The 13,802-nt window shown below is 41.3% G+C and overlaps 1 protein-coding gene across 1 annotated transcript in view; it reads left to right on the forward strand.

Annotated features, from left to right (window-relative positions):
* The first annotated feature begins 13,557 nt into the window (after positions 1-13,557).
* The window catches only part of LOC126210593 (uncharacterized), a 42,782-nt gene continuing 42,537 nt past the window's right edge, over positions 13,558-13,802 (forward strand). The window contains exon 1 of the mRNA XM_049939862.1: positions 13,558-13,679. The gene's annotated coding sequence lies outside the window, so the exon portion shown is untranslated. The remainder of the gene's footprint in view (positions 13,680-13,802) is intronic.

Here is a 13,802-nt window from a genome sequence, read left to right on the forward strand (position 1 = left end):
AGTGACGTTTTCAGATGAACCACCTTTCATGGTCTATCGCACCGATAGCCGTTGGCTTGCACGGAGTGAAACGTGTTGATCTCGCCATTTTGAAAGAAACAACGGAGCAACACAAGCATAGTTCTGTCATTGGGGACTCTGTCCACCCCTAAATGCACTCTGATTTTCATCGACACGATGGCATCTACCAGCAGGACAACGCAACCTGTCACACACCTCACAGCGCATGTACTTGATTCAAAGAGCATTAGGATGAGTTTGCTGAACTCCCCTGGCCAGTAGCCGGCCGTTGTGACCGAGCAGTTCTAGGTGCTTCAGTCTGGAACCTCGCGACCGCTACGGTCGCAAGTTCGAACCCTGCCTCGGGCATGGATGTGTGTGTTGTCCTTAGGTTAGTTAGGTTTAAGTACACTACTGGCCATTAAAATTGCTACACAAAGAAGAAATGCAGATGATAAACGGGTATTCATTGGACATTTATATTATACTAGAACTGACATGTGATTACATTTTAACGCAATTTGGGTGCATAGATCCTGAGAAATCAGTACCCAGAACAACCACGGCCTTCATACACCTGGGCATTGAGTCAAACAGAGCTTGGATGGTGTGTACAGGTACAGCTGCCCATGCAGCTTCAACACGATGCCACAGTTCATCAACAGTAGTGACTGGCGTATTGTGACGAGCCAGTTGCTCGGCCACCATTCTCCAGACGTTTTCAATTGGTGAGAGATCTGGAGAATGTGCTGGCCAGGGCAGCAGTCGAACATTTTCTGTATCCAGAAATGCCCGTACTGGAACTGCAACATGCGGTCGTGCATTAGCCTGCTGAAATGCAGGGTTTCACAGGGATCGAATGAAGGGTAGAGTCACGGGTCGTAACACATCTGAAATGTAACGCCCACTGTTCAAAGTGCCGTCAATGCGAACAAGACCTGACCGAGACGTGTAGCAAATGGCACCCCATACCATCACGCCGGGTGATACGACAGTATGGCGATGATGAATACACACTTCCAATGTGCGTTCACCGCTATGTCGCCAAACACGGATGTGGCCATAATGATGCTGTAAACAGAACCTGGATTCATCCGAAAAAATGACGTTTTCCCATTCGTGCACCCAGGTTCGTTGTTGAGTACACCATCGCAGGAGCTCCTGTCTGTAATGCAGCGTGAAGGGTAACCGCAGCCACGGTCTCCGAGCTGACAGTCCATGCTGCTGCAAACATCGTCGAACTGTTCGTGCTGATGGTTGTTGTCTTGCAAACTTCCCCATCTGTTGACTCAGGGATCGAGACATGGCTGCACGATCCGTTACAGGCATGCGGATAAGATACCTGTCACCTCGACTGCTAGTGATACGAAGCCGTTGGGAAAGCACGGCGTTCGGTATTACCCTCCTCAACCGACCGATTCCGTATTCTGCTAACAGTCATTGGATCTCGACCAACGCGAGCAGCAATGTCGCCATACGTTAAACCACAATCGCGATAGGCTACAATCCGACCTTTATCAAAGTCGCAAACGTGATGGTACGCATTTCTCCTCCTTACACGAGACATCACAACAACGTTTCACCAGGCAACGCCGGTCAACTGCTGTTTGTGTATGAGAAATCGGTTGGAAACTTTCCTCCTGTCAGCACATTGTAGGTGTCGCCACCGGGGCCAACCTTGTGTGAATGCTCTGAAAAGCTAATCATTTGCATATCACAGCATCTTCTTCTTGTCGGTTAAATTTCGCGTCTGTGGCACGTGGTGTAGCAATTTTAATGCCCAGTAGTGTAGTTCTTAGTTCCAGGGGACTGATGACCTCAGATGTTAAGTTCCATAGTGCTCAGAGCCATTTGAACCATTTTGAACCCCTGGCCAATAAACTTCCCAGATTTAATTCCGATCGAGAGTCTGTGGGATCACCTCGATCGGACAGCTCGTCCCATGGATCATTAACTGACAGACCTAGCGCAGCTGGGCGTAGCACTGGAGTCGGCATGGCTCCAAACTCGTCAGTATCTTCCAGAACGTCATTGACTCTCTTCCTGCACGAATCGCAGCGGTCGGCGCTGCAAAAGTTGGTTCCCAGGCTTGTGACAGTTGGTCACATTAAATAAAATGCCGTATGACTAGGGCCTCCCGTCGGGTAGACCGTTCGCCTGGTGAAAGTCTTTCGATTTGACGCCACTTCGGCGACTTGGGCGTCGATGGGGATGAAATGATGATGATTAGAACAACACAACACCCAGTCCCTGAGCGGAGAAAATCTCCGACCCAGCCAGGAATCGAACCCGGTCCCTTAGGATTGACATTCTGTCGCGCTGACGCCTCAGCTACCGGGGAGGGACAAGTTGGTCACATTAATCTGACTCGACAGTGTAGTAGCCCTGTGTTTGAAAATGAAATGATCGTCTGGCATTATTGGCCGGGAGGCACCACTGGGGAAGCTCGGCTACCAAGTGCAAGTCTTATTTCAGTCGACGCCACATTGGGCGACTTGCGTGCCGATGATGAGGATGAAATGATGATAAGTACAACACAGCACCCAGTCCACGAGAGGAGAAAAATCTCTAACCCGGCGGGGAATCGAACACGAGCCTGCTGCATGGGAAGCAAGCACGTTACCACGCGTCTCATGCAATACTACGTGTATTAGAGGATTATATTCGGGTAAGCAGTGGACACACACGCATTAATAAGAACTAAACTTTTTGCGAGAGAATTGATGGTTATTCTTTCCATACTTGTTATAGTTAGGTCACTTTGACACTTAAATCCAGCAAACGAACATAAGTTACACGGAAATTGCAAAAGGCAAAGTATTGTCTCGTAGCGATCAGCCATGTTACCCTTCATTTGGCTAAACGAGATGTTTAGAGGAATCACGGGCAATCACTTGTAGAAGCTAACAAAATTTTGTAATGAATAAAAACTCCGTTCTTCAGATTTCCGAAGAGGGGGCATATTTCAAGGGAGGGGGAGGGGGGAGTGCACCTCTTGGGCAACACCGGTTCCCGTCAGATCACCAAAGTTAAGCGCTGTCGGGCTGGGGTAGCACTTGGATGGGTGACCATCCAGTCTGCAAGCGCTGTTGGCAAGTGGGGTGCACTCAGCTCTTGTGAGGCAAACTGAGGAGCGACTTGATTGAGAAGTAGCGGCTCCGGTAGCGGAAACTGACGCACGGCAGGGAGAGCGGTGTGCTGACTACATGCCCCTCCACATGCGCATCTAGTGACGCCTGTGGGCTGTGGATGACACGGCGGTCAGTCGGTAACGTTGGGCCTTCATGGCCTGATCGGGAGGCGTTTAGTTTTTAGTGCACCTCTTGCCCCCCCCCCCCCCTCCACCCTCGCTTGTGGATGCCTTTGCTGGGATAAGCGTTTCCAGTTATGCATCAAATGTAGGACCAACAACGCGTAAAAAGTTATGATAATCTTGTTTTTTTTTTTTTATTCAACCACAATCCTAGCAACAAGTTCACGTGAATGGGTCTTTGACTATCATTATACCAATTTTTTCTGCTTGCCACAAAATAGAACGACTGGCACAGCATCAGCGTCTTGATCGTCCAACATCCCGAACCAGAGTAAATATTGCAGAGTACTGTTGCCCATCTTTATTGAGCCATCTAGGGAGAACATCAGTAATATTGCACAATATTACTGAGCAATAATATTGATCGTGTATACTTCGTTATATTGACCAGCAACATACAGGCCTAACATTGACGTAATTTCGACAAATGAGTTACACGAATAAGTTAAATTAGCGAGAAAACGATAAATAAGAGGTTTGAGCGCCCCATGCCGTGTTCATAAGGGAAAATTTTCTTAACTCTCAAGTACGGGAAGGCCTGTACAGTACGGCACATTTGATTACTCCAGTGCGCAGCATGAACGACTACCATGCGATTTTGAATTCTGGGATTTCACCGTCATCGCCATTGTTGAGAGGTGCTATGAAGAATGCAGTACGTTGCCTGACTCTTCACCTGCGCAGCAGACAGGCAAATTACAAACCAGAAGTCACATTCAGAGACCAAGTCTTGCCGTACTACATTACTCCAATATGCATTTAAAAAAGGCGCACCACGAAGGAATTATTCGAATGAGAGAAAGTGATTGATAGGTGTGATGTTCTTTCGTGATGAAAAGTATCCGAATGACCTGCATTGCGTTTCTCCTGATTTCTGCGCAACCCACATAACATATCTTCGTAGGTTCTCTGCTCTGTTTTCGGTACAGCCGCCTGACTATACAAAATAGTTATTATAAGAGGCCACAAGAGATAACTGCTTTCTTCTTTTTGTCACTGAGAATGATTTTTTAATCAGAAATAATCAAATCTTTTCGTCGTTCAGATTTAAAGAGTAGTTGATGGTCTTCATAGCTGCAACTGCTTCCGCTGTATAAGAAAAGGCTGAAGATGGGAGCTTAGTTCGTAGTGATACAAGAAAGCATACCCAGTGTTACTTTCTGGTGCGATTCTTAAGCCACCAATGTATGTATGGAGAGCTTCGTTCAGCCGGACGGAGTGGCCGAGCGGTTCTAGACGTTAGTCTGGAACCGCGCGACCGCTACGGTCGCAGGTTCGAATCCTGCCTCGAGCATGGATGTGCGTGACGTCCTTATGTTAGGTAGGTTTAAGTAGTTCTAAGGTCTAGGGGACTGATGACCTCAGAGCCGGCCGATGTGGCCGAGCGGTTCTAGGCGCTTCAGTTTGGAACCGCGCTAACGCTACGGTCGCAGGTTCGAATCCTGCCTCGGGCATGGATGTGTGTGATGTCCTTAGGTTAGTTAGGTTTAAGTAGTTCTAAGTTCTAGGGGACTGATGACCTCAGATGTTAAGTCCCATAGTGCTCAGAGCCATTTTAATCACTTTGAGAGCTTCGTTCCATTTTTCACACATACGTTCTGGCTAGCAAATTAAGGTTTCTGTCAGTGTGTACACTAAATTCAAAGAGAACACTGGAGAGCAACACGTGCAGAGGTTGTAGTGGAACAACTATACTTGACACCAAAAGGCAGTAGAGACAATCGGCAATCAGGTAGCGCATAATGTGTATTGTCGCTACAAAAAACAGACGCTTTAACCCGACCTGTTTAACGAAACCATATTAACTGAAGAGATAGACAAGATATAAGACCTGTTGCTCGACAATCGATACTCATAGTAGAACTGTTAAGTCATAAATTTCATATCTCTTTTTTACGCAGTTTGTCGCTAATTGAAAGTGAGGATTGAATTTAATTAAAAAGATCGTAAGGGTACCCTCCAAAGTGGAAAAGTTTGCCATACATAGGAAATCTTCTCGTTATTATTATAGTCTTGGTTAGTTCTTCTAACGCCTGAAATCTTCTAAAAGTTCTTGAGATCGATATATGTTTTGTTATCAAGAGGAGTGTGTAGCATGAATCGTTAGAGCTATGCTTTCCAACGTATATTTGCTGCCAAATCGTTATCAGCTAAAATGAAGAGGCATTTCCAGTGGTCCTATTAATAGTAAGTTTGTAGGACTTGACCTCTTCGTCCCACGATGTCCAGATAGAGCTGTACTGCAAGCTACCTAATTTACAGATATTCTTTACGCTAAGAGACCTGTATACAATGCAACCATACTCGATCCTAGTCCTAATTAATGTCTGCTATGTGATCAATAAAATTTTGGGTTGGCAGTCCACCAGACTCTGGTTAAATATCTTATCATGACAGGCAGACAAGTACTGAAAATGGACTTGAAGTGAGGAATCCAGCTGAGTCTGCAATTAAACCATATTCTCATTACCTTGACTGACAGTTTAACATGAATTGAATAATTCCTTGTGTAAACTTCATTGTGATTCACATGTCATCTTGAGAAAATAATGACTGAAGACTTCACAGAAGGGATTCCAAGGTCGTTTCCATTTAACCAATCGTCCACTTCAATTACTGAGTCAATCAGATTGCCAACTGTGGAATCCTCGATGGAACCGGATGAGTATAAACATATATCATCAGCATACTGAAGTATTTGAACATTACACGCAACAATTTCTTGGAGATCCCTAAACTAAATTCTGTATAACAAGGGGCTAAGGACTACACTCTGATGTAAGCCTTTAGATAGGACGAAAGGAACTATAAACTGGTTCTGATATCTTATATATATATATAAGTCGTTCTCTTCACAAGTGAAGTACTAATGCTATACATCCAGCTGACTGGAAGTCCAATTCTCCTCAGCTTTTCTAAAATGATGAGGACATGGACATTGTCATGAGCTAATGTGGCGTCTGAGAATAATGATATTAAGAACTTCTTTTCTTGGTAAGCTGAGATAATGTCTGTGCACGGAATTTTTATGTTGATCATTGTTTTTCGACCTTTAATGAAGGATCAAAGCAGTAATTCATTAGTTTCCAGCCATAGCTCAATACGATTTTTGACAAGTCTTTCAAGTTTTCCGCCACGCAAGAGGAGAAGGCAATTAGTCTATTTGAGGTATGAATGTTGGGGCTTTGCCAGGTTTCAGTTTAATCATGATGATTAGTCTAGTCCATTCCTCCATAACTTCCCATCTTTCCCACATTTCATTGAATGTCCAAAGAAGTAGATCCAAAGAGTCTGGTGGTAAGTTTCTGATCATATAATAATATACAAATGTATTTATAGAATTTTTCATAACTACTCATGCCTGGTGTACGGAGCTACTGGAGGATGATTGTAACCCGTTTTGGGCGGAATAGCCATGGGGGCTTCAGGTAAAGATGGAAAAGCCCCATTAACCAGAAAATCTTCTAAACACATGGAATCTATTATTTGACAACCAACTGCATTAAGACATTTCAGAAATTTAGCTGCCTTACAGACCTCTGAAACATTGAGAGATCTTATTCAAGCTACTACAGTACTTACCTAAGTCTCCTGTTTCCTTTCCTTGAAAAATCTCCTAGAATTTGCATCTATTCTTGTAGGAATTGTCCAGCATCTATTCCCCACAATATTTAGCTAGAACTTACCTTCATTTAGCTTGCAGACAGTCCCCCACCCGAAATTCGCAGAATAAAATTCTTTTTTTCAGTGGGATAATGAGTTTCTGAACGCTAGATTCATAAATGACAAAAGTGTGGTGTAAGCTTCCCTTGGTGTCCATGCCGATATCTTGTTTCCTAAGTATTTCCTGTGTGATTTTTTTATATTTTTCCCAGGTGTCCTTCGTTTTTCATGGGCTGTTTAAATAATATCTCTTTTCTACTTATCTTGTGGTCGAATACTATTTCACTGTGATAATTGTCTGATCTCATAGAATACCTTCAGATCCACCACTCATAAATTTTATATAAATCAGGCTACAATACACTCAAGTCTGTTGCAGACAATCATTCAAAGAGAGAATGTATCATTGGTAGAGATCTGTCATTCAGAAGACGAATGTAGATCTTTGATTGCTCTAGGCGTTCTGGGTCGTTAAGGACATTGCCATGAGTACTGTGATATGATAAGGAAGAAGAGATGAAGTTGCATAAACAATGGATGCCAGATATTGCTACTGGTCATTGTCCTAGATGGTTTGTATTTATAGACATTATACAGAATTTCTTGGAAAGGATGAAAAACATTCAGCCAACCAGTTGCATGACAAAGGTTCATTAGAACCCCAGACCTAGGTTTCTGTTATTATCGAATTGTCTTTTGCAGAAGGTTGCCTGACTTTTTCATCCTTCCCAAGACTATAGCTTTACAGTTGCTGCTTACAGACTTGTTCAAGATTTGATACTGAAGTTGCCATTCAGTACTTCTTTTTGCAACTGCCACTTGAATTTATTGTTAAAGTTTAATTGTATTTGGTTGTAGCTGATGGTGTTCTCAATTAATAGTAGCGCTCCTCCTTTGTCACCAGAGCTATCTAAGGTTACTAAATTAAATCCTATGAAATGAACTCATGTTTGTAGCTGGCATAACGTTTTGTTGAGGCCTGCAATCGTGATATTGTGTTAAATCAGTTCTTTTCCAGGTTTCCCCTGTTCAATATTTTTGACCTCGTATTCCATTACAATATACAGTGTTAAGGGCGATCGTGAGACGAGAAGCTACTTCTGCTCATTATGACCCAATTTTCCTTTTTTTTATATCTGCATGTTCCATATTATTATTATTATTATTTCTTTACTTTCTCAGACGTTAAGTCAGGTTGAGAATGGAAAGTGACGCGGACCTTGATCAAGCGTCACTTCCTATTAACTGTACGGTATGTGTTATATTGCATTTAGGAACTTTCGGGTAATTGAACATGTATCAATAATTACGGATTTCTGTAGTTGTATATATGTGTTTGGATGTAGCTGTATTGCATTGATGTACTGGTGGATATTGTGTGGTATGACTCCTGTAGTTGATACTATAATTGCTATGATGTCAACTTTATCCTGATGCCACATGTCTTTGACTTCCTCAGCCAGTTGGATGTATTTTTCAATTTTTTCTCCTGTTTTCTTTTGTATATTTGTTGTATTTGGTATGGCTATTTCGATTAGTTGTGTTAATTTCTTCTTTTTATTGGTGAGTATGATGTCAGGTTTGTTATGTGGCGTTGTTTTATCTGTTATAATGGTTCTGTTCCAGTATAATTTGTATTCATCATTCTCCAGTACATTTTGTAGTGCATACTTGTATGTAGGAACTTGTTGTTTTAAAAGTTTATGTTGTAAGGCAAGCTGTTGATGTATTATTTTTGCGACATTGTCATGTCTTCTGGGGTATTCTGTATTTGCTAGTATTGTACATCCGCTTGTGATGTGATCTACTGTTTCTATTTGTTGTTTACAAAGTCTGCATTTATCTGTTGTGGTATTGGGATCTTTAATAATATGCTTGCTGTAATACCTGGTGTTTATTGTTTGATCCTGTATTGCAATCATGAATCCTTCTGTCTCACTGTATATATTGCCTTTTCTTAGCCATGTGTTGGATGCGTCTTGATCGATGTGTGGCTGTGTTAGATGATACGGGTGCCTGCCATGAAGTGTTTTCTTTTTCCAATTTACTTTCTTCGTATCTTATTATTATTATTATTATTATTATTTAATATTCCAGTCACTTGCTTTTAGATCAAAACTGTCTTCTTGTTATCCCCTCCAAGAAGTTGACCAAACATGTCTGGCTGGAGCATGTGGACGTGATGCATAAGGATTCTCTGAAATTGAAGATTCTGGCACATTTATGTTCACAAAGAGAGTATTGAAGATGGGATACGCTTTCTAGGTTTTAGTCTGTTAGGGTGTAAAATTGTTGTGAATCTGTGTTGTGTGTTTCGTGTGAGAGAAAATTCTTTCGCCAATTCAGTTTACTATTACCATGGTTTACTACTACTGTAGCATATGATCTCTGGTTTATACTTCTTCAGCTTTCTTTAATGGAATTTTGAGGGTAGCTGATATTTTTTAAGCTCCTTATGTTTAAGTGCTTTGGACAAGTTTTCTCCTTAGATGAGTGATTCCCTTTGCTATGCACACAGCTTGTTGTTTGACATGTAGATTGTGTTGCCTCATTATCATCTCCACATGTATTACAACGAACCTCTAACTGGCACTGATTGCTTAAGTGGCCATATGGCAGGCAATGGAAACACTGTCATGGTAGCATAGATCGCATGCCATATATTGTAATACAATCTGGCAGCAAATGTGATGAGAAGGTGACAACACATGTCTGTCAAGATATGTTGCTCATTGCATCCAAGTAATTTATGCTTTTGGTCATACTATTTTCATGCATAACAGAGATTCTAGTCTGAATAACTTCCTACAGCTGTATTTCCATCAGATTGGTATTTATGTTTCTTGCAACTCCCTGGCTGTGGTTCCTGTGGCTTGGTAGTCCCAACTGTTTCTGTTTTAGAGGGTCTTCTTCCACAAATGCGCTGGATGCCTCCCTCATTGATAGGTCATTTCATGATTTTACTTTTAAATTCTAAGTCTGTAGTGAACATTAATTTTCCCAAAGCCATAGGGTGGTATTTACCGTTGCTGTCATTCATTACCTCTACAAACACATAAGAAGGACCAACTGCATCAATATGATACCTATTGGAAATTTGTGGTAAGTTCCTATGGAACCAAACTGCTGAGGTCATCGGTCCCTAGGCTTATGCACTACTTAGTCTAACTTTAACTTACGCTAAGGACAACACACACAACCATGCCTGAGGGAGGACTCAAACCTCCGATGTGGGGAGCCACGCGAACCATGGGAAGGTGTCTTAGACCACTCGGGTACCCCACGTGGCGATACCTATTGCTTTTATTCTGTTCATAGATTATATTCCAGTTTCGTTGAGCTTTAGTTTCCCTCTGAACGGTTTGTGCATCTTGCAGCTGCTGATCGCTAACTAAATCAGCCCCAACAATGTCTCCAAATTCCCTGTGTGAGCGAGGGAACTTATTCTTTTATTTAAAGAATAATGATCAGACATACATGTATTGAGCCACATCTGATTGGTTACTTTCTTTATTTGTTGTTGTTGAATGGTAATCGCTATCCTCTTTTCATTTTTTTCTTCGTTCCACCCCACACTCCATTTTGACGCCCATCTCGTCATTTCATCGACCTCCATATTCTTACTCAGAAGAACCTCAGTACTCTGTAGATCGTGAATACGTAACTAATCATTCGCGGAGGGATCTCCTCCCTCCCCTAGAGGTCCGTTGTTCACAGTTAGCGCACCAAAAGCTATTCATATTATGTAATCTTTCGATCTTGCTTCAAGGATGGCACTCGTTCGACTTATGTCTTACATGAGTTTTTTCCTAGATTTATTATAAATTAAACTTGGTAAATCGACTATATCGATACAGGTAATTCGGTTGATAAAAGCCCCGTCCTCACCCAGTGATCTGTCTGCACAGATATCTGCGCAAATTTCTGTGCATGCAGTTGATGTTTGTGTGGTCACATTGCACAAGCTCCAATCTACTGCTCGCCCGCTATCAGTCAGAGAAGAAAAGAAATTTCAGTTGCAAGCGACTACGCTCTCGTAACCTCAAAGTGTATTTCGTTCACCCAGAAATGGAGGAAATTTCATTATGAAATGTGCTCTGAACTTGAATTGAAAAAAAAAAAATTGCAAAGAAAATGTAAGAAGTACAAAAGATCAAAATGTTTTGGACAGTGGCTGCTTAAGTGAAGACAGTTTTTGCACATATATTTACTTCACGAGTTGCTGTGCGAATCCGTCGACTGGCATGATAATTTACAGATGCATTTGGAAACGAAAAATTATATTTTGACACTTATAACTCCAAGTGTAACACAGAAAAATACTTGTCTCGGGAGAGCAGTTTCTTCGCTTGAGTGGCTGATGGTGACATTAAGATTTCTGGCAACAAGAAGGGACTACAAGGATCTAGAATTTTATATGACAATTTTGGAACAAGCAAAGAGTTAAATCAAGCATAACACATGCAAAGCTATTTGCGCTGACCTGAAGGATGATTCCATGAAGACAAGTAAAGCAGCAGACTAGAGTGGAGATTTCTTGATAGGGAGGACACAGGATGTTATCTTGGAAGGAGAATCATCGACAGATGTAACGTAACTTCAGATTTACCCCATGTGTGTTGTGTTCCTTGTTGTTCACGTTTTATGTAAATGATCTTGTGGACAACATTAATAGTAACATCAGACTTTTTGCAGATGACGCTGTTATCTGTAATGAAGTACAATGTGAAAGAAGCTGTGCAAATATTCAGTCAGACCTGGATAAGATTTCAAAGAGATGAAAAAATTGGCAACTTGGTTTGAATGTTAAGATTTGTAAAATTGTACACTTCACAAAACGAAAAAAAACATAGTAACCTATGAATATACAATCAATGAGACACAGTTTTAATCTGTAAAGTCATGCAAATGTCTGGGTGTGACACTTGCTAGAAGCATAAAGTAGAAGTATCACATAGGCTCAGTTGTGGGTAAAGAATACAGCAGACTTCAGTTTATTTCTAGAATACTGGGTAAATGCAATCAGTCCTCAAAGGAGAGTTCTTACAAATCACTCGTGTGACCCATCGTAGACTATTGCTCATGTGTGTGGGGCTGATACCAAATGGGGCTAGGTGAGACATTGAACGTACGTAGATTAGGGCAGGACGAATAGTCACAGCTTTGTAGACCTGCTCGTGAATGGTGCAGAGATGGTCAAAGAACTGTACAGAAAGACCCTTGAAACTTTCCCGAGAAAGTCTACTATTAACAAAATTTCGAGAACTGGCTTTAAATGTCGACTCTAAGAATATACTTTAACGCCCTACAGATCGCTCCCATAGAGATCATGAGGATAAGATTAATCACAGCACGAACAGAGACATTTAAATAAACATTATTCCCTCGTCCCATATGTGAATGAAATGGGAGAGAAAGCCCTAATAACTAGTACTGTGGGACGTACCCTCTGCCATGCACTTCATGGTTGTTTAGACGAAGTATTGTTTTTCAAGTGTACGAAATACAAATAATATTTTTACAGTTTGAAACACAGTATATTCTTAAAAAATATGTTTTTTGCCAATGGGCTGTAGTTTAGTTTGTTTCAGGGTTGGGATTTTCATTGTCTTGCCTAAAGGCTACCATCAACCTGTTAAAGATTTGTGGATCAGAATATCAGACTTCATTCTGAACTCCAGATGGTGATTCATAATCTATCTGGAGAGTCTCCCTTCTAGTATTACGGTAGTGAATTTTACATCTTTATCTACATCTATACTCTGCAAACCACTGTGAGGTGCACGGCAGACGGTACGTCCCACTGTACCAGTTATTAGGACTTCCAGTTCCATTCACATATGGAGCGTGGGAAGAATGATTATTTGAATGTCTCTGTGCAGTAATTATTCTATTCTTATCCCCACGATCTCTGTTTGAGCGATAAGTAGGTGGTTGTAGTGTATCCCTAGAGTAATCGTTTAAATCCTCTTCTTGAAACTTTGTTAATAGTTTTTCTCGGGATGATTTACGTCAGTTTTCCAGTTCTCCTCTAAACTGCAACGAATAGGACTTAACCGCCCTTTTTTTCCTACACTGTCACACAAGTTTATGGCATGAGACCGTAAGTGGAGGTATGCTAGCAATCCATTGGCGCCACATCGAAAGATTTCGTTACTTTGTTTTGTTCTTTGCAGTAGACACTCATCAAGGAATTTGGCCTTATTATTACTATTATTATTAAGTTTACCTGTTTGCCATAGAGTCACCTGTTTTTAATTTCTCTATTAAATTGGTTAATTAAAGAATTATACGTAGCTGCGTTCTTATCTACATTGCTGTATACTCTGCTGTTAGTTTTGTATAAACATGCATGACTCCTACGTATTTAGTTAAATTCGGCAATGAACTCTGACGTGTATCTGCCATTTCAAAATTCATTTAGCAGCACAAGTCGCTTATTCACACCATAGAGTAGAAATATATACTCCGTCATGCGCACGTAACGATCTGTTTGCGCAGATGGTATGTACATAAAGACTTGCACAAACAGATTGTTACATATAGACGGGCCTTAACCAAAGATCATCGTGTTGTTTTGATATAGATCATATTATTTGTAAGTGGCGGAAAATTCATGTGGGAAAACGAGTGGTGATAAGCTTTGGTCTGCCTTAATCCACAAATGCTTGAATTTAGGCGAGTGTTGAAGCTTTCAGAAAACGTAAGTTTTCTCGTTAATTCGCAAGTGTTGTATCAATTTTTCAAACGAATCGGTTAACTGCTGTTTACTGCATCGAATATTTAAGTGGTCAGAGGAAGGCTTGACAGTAGTAAAGAAGGCAAT

Source organism: Schistocerca nitens, chromosome 10 (assembly GCF_023898315.1).
Source record: "Schistocerca nitens isolate TAMUIC-IGC-003100 chromosome 10, iqSchNite1.1, whole genome shotgun sequence".
Lineage (NCBI taxonomy): Eukaryota > Metazoa > Arthropoda > Insecta > Orthoptera > Acrididae > Schistocerca > Schistocerca nitens.